Consider the following 3,921-nt stretch of genomic DNA (forward strand, 5'->3'; position numbering starts at 1 on the left):
AGAAAGATTAAAGTGAACACCCCTTCTGGTTGTTTGGTAATAAGCTGTCAGACTGATCAGACCTATGGCCCATGCAGACCTGTATTATATCTCTGGACACAATCAACACCATCCATTTCATTGGAAATTGCAGGAAATCTAGCAGCAAGCAGATGTCTTTTCTGATACCAATGGCTCTTTTGTTTCAAACTTTCACCAAGCTGGGTACTTTTAATTTCATCTTACTGCAGTTCTGAGACCAAGGACAGACTAGGGTCAAACACCCAGGGTCCACTAAGAACTTTCTAAAGACAAGATTATGCAAAGACAAACAAGGACCACTTGCTCTTCTTCCATCTTAAGTATATTAGCTCTGGCACAGGGGTGGGGGGGTGCAAAACGGTGGATCCGGTTAGCAGTCGGACTTCATTTCCCAGCAGTCCTTGCCCACGTAATTTCCACTGAGACCCCACTAGTGGTGTGGCTGTGACAGCAAGGGCCAGGGTTTCCATGGAGACTGGCCCCAGCAGCACTGGCAGGGCAAGCGGCCAGGCAAGGAGCTGCTCTGGGGTCAGGGCTGGGATCTTGTAGTAGTGACAGCATGGTCTGGAGCCAGGGCAGAGCCGCAATCCACTGCCTGCATGGCCCTGCCCAGGGTGTACAAGTAGCAGATTGAAACTCTGCCCTGGCTCTGGCCCACGCTGCCACTGCAGCAAGATGCCTGTCCAACCACACCCCCCTGCCACTGCTGGTCTCCATGGAAACCCATCCCCATGCTATCACAGCACTGCCACCAGTGGGGTCTCCATAGAAACTGGCAGCAGCGATACAGACAGAGGTTGCTGGGAAACAGAGTTCACCATGGGCCCAATCTGGCCCACAGGCTGCACTTCGCCTGCCCCTCATTGGCAATGCATCTGGGGTGCATGCAGGTGCACATGCACCCCTCTGAGTGTGGTGGTGCACCCCTTGTGAAAAGGCACTGCTGACACTGCTGATGGTGCCTGCAGGTGGCAGCCGCTCATGACCCCACTCCTTCCCTTGCCACCAACACCGCTGGTGGTGTCTGCGGGCAGTCTGTGATCGCTGCTTACCGCTCCCTCCCCCCGGACAATGCAGCAGCCACCTGTGGGAGCTCCCCACTTGCCACCACCATGCTCCTACTGCCACCTGCAGGAGCTCAGCATGCCCCCCCAGCCTCTGGGGGCACACAGCATTCATGCTGCCCCTGTATTAGCTTCTAACTTTAATCTAGCCTCCACTGTACAGATGAGCATAACCATTTGTCTCTCTAGGGCTGCAGCTAGCTGATCTTGCATTAGTCATCGTTTTTAGCACTGCCAGAGAAGTGGGCAATTTTTCCTTAGCCCTCCCCCTCCATCCCATACATTAATTCGTCCAAGTAAATGAGATTTGGGGGGTGGGGGAGGGAGGGAACAACAAAAACTTACCAGTGTCACTTGTTCTTCAAGGCTAGGAATATATTAAGTCCTTAAAGATCCGAGTTTCAGTGCTTGGGTCAATGTTCCAGTTGAATCGCCCTAAAATAAAGCCAAAGATTAGATTACTGCAAGTGGCAGTAAAGAGGAGATATGCAGCCCAATAAAAAAAGCACAGGTCCCACTGCAGACAAGAACATCTGCAAGGCAAAAAGATAATTGTGAATTAGCTTGTATATGAAAGTCATGGTGACCTGTTATACCCTTTCATACAGCCGATTCATGGAAGCCTTTTGCCAATGTGCAAAATAGTTTCATTAATTAATCTACCCTGGCTAGCAACTCTTCAACAGTACAAGCCAAGAGACAGTTCCTACTTTCACTTTAGCATCACGCACATTAACACAGAAGCAAGCACTCTTCTAGTCTGAGCCAGCCTTGCTCTTGATAACACAGACATATGGTCACCATCTTGCACAGAAGTCATGTTGTGCATGGATTGTACACATCCCCTGCATTTCCTGCCATTGCAGAGGGATAGTATTAATACAGCTTGGCTCTTCTCAGTGTTCCATACATCGTGTGGCACCAACATTATGGAAGCGCTAAACCGTGAGACTGAAAAAAAATAGTTTTCATTGCTTCGTCAGAGGCTTAACCAAGAAACTGTTTACTTTAACAGATGGAAACTTGTTTATGAAGTTCTTTGGCTACCACTTTGGGAATCATAAGTTCCAGCCTATCCCTCATCAACAACATGGTGACAGCAGAGGCTCAAATATGCCAATTTATTAGCTTTAGCACATACACACACCCCAGTGCTCAAGGCAAAAAACTTTTGGAAATTTCATTAAGGCAAGTGAAATAGATGTAGCTTGAGGCCTGTAACACCAGTGGATGCAAACAGTCACTGATGTTTCACTATTAGCACTTCAGATCCTTACACAGAAATGCATTTGGAATCCAAGTTTCTAAAGAGCTTCACTCTCCTTCCCATTTCCAAGCCCCCTGCTTAGTCTCTCTGTAAAGGAGATTAAGGAAAAGGAGGAGGAGGAGGAGGAGAAAGACCAAATTAGTCAGTGATGTGGTCTGGCTATCCTTTCTGCTTATTTCTGGACTGCACTGATCCCTCAGAGCTCAAACTCTCACAGAAGAGAGTTAGCAGTCCACATTTCCTGTGCAGGGTGCACTTGTGTTTCTAAGTTACTATATTTATACCCAGTGTTTTTTTAGCTTCCCATCACTTTGTGGTTTATTATCAGCTGCAGCTTTAGCTGGTTTGCTGTTTACTGCATTCATTTTATTAGTACAGAAGTTTTAAATATAAACGAGGAATAATCAGTTGTTAGCATTTTATTAGTCACCACCCATGATTCATTGTTTTATCCTTACATCTGACTAAGAGGACTGTCACAGTGTGATATGGTTCATTTTTAGAACAACCCAAAAGGAAATTCATATGGTTTACTACTTTACAAAATATATTCACTTCTGCCCAACTTGTTCACCAGCTTTGTTCTACCCCTGGTGGACTGGATTACAACCTAGTCCATTTATAAATCCACATGACCTATGTGCATTAGCTTTGAGTTAATTCAAGATGCCGTTCAGCACACCTGCTTTCAGTTCACAGTTAAATAGCTATTTGCAAGTGGACTGGATTACTCTTTCAACATTATTTCTTGAAACTTTAGTACCAACTGTTATCCCTCTGGTTCTTAGCTTTTTCCGAACTGAGTGCAGTTCAACAACAGTCAGCTCCTTAGACAGCTGCTTTACAAGCTAGGGACACCTCAGACTTGCACAGCAGAAGTTTCATTCATTTACCCAGGTGTTCACTTGAATGTTGTTAAGCAGCACCTTCCACATGGAGTAATGGGACTTGGTTGCTAGAAATTAGTTTGAAGATTATCTGCTTGTTAAATTACTAATAACACCCACGTCTAAGAGCCTAAGCTCTCAGAAGACACATTTAGAGCTACGTGTATTGAACATGAATTTTGAAAAATGTGGATCATTGACCCCAGTTCTCATCAGACTCGTCCTCAGTTTTGTGCGAATCAGATCAAATGACTGAGACAAGATTTTGCTTCCCAATTTCTGAATTTTTTTTGGAAAACACACAACAGGTGCCAGATAGAATCAAAAGCATCTTAAATACCCAGGGGAGGCCTTATGCTGGAGTCCTTCCCTGCTCTTAACCTCTGCAGAACGGCTGTCTGAGAGTTCAGGTGAAGGAGGACTGGAGTTTGCACAAAGCACCGAAGCCATTAATGACTGTCATTCTACTTCCCTACTAAGCAGATTCCACCGCATTCCCCCTCAACTAATTTATCAACCACTTTATAGAGGTAATTACTGCCTGCCCACTTCTCCATACCTCCTCTTTGTTATGTTTCAAAATCTTTGTTGAACTTTTGAAAATGGCTGAGCTGCTGATTTCATATCCCTCACTTAGTAGGCTTACTTCTTTTCTAGTACGCGTTTTGCACAGGAGAAAAAA

At 45.4% G+C, this 3,921-nt stretch overlaps 1 protein-coding gene across 1 annotated transcript in view; it reads right to left on the minus strand.

Moving 5' to 3' along the window:
* The window catches only part of ABHD2 (abhydrolase domain containing 2), a 60,870-nt gene that overhangs the window by 46,193 nt on the left and 10,756 nt on the right, over window positions 1-3,921 (minus strand). The window contains exon 2 of the mRNA XM_019533736.1: window positions 1,431-1,520. The gene's annotated coding sequence lies outside the window, so the exon portion shown is untranslated. The remainder of the gene's footprint in view (window positions 1-1,430; window positions 1,521-3,921) is intronic.

This window comes from Crocodylus porosus, unplaced genomic scaffold (genome assembly GCF_001723895.1).
Source record: "Crocodylus porosus isolate Cpor-Errol unplaced genomic scaffold, CroPor_comp1, whole genome shotgun sequence".
Taxonomy (NCBI): domain Eukaryota; kingdom Metazoa; phylum Chordata; order Crocodylia; family Crocodylidae; genus Crocodylus; species Crocodylus porosus.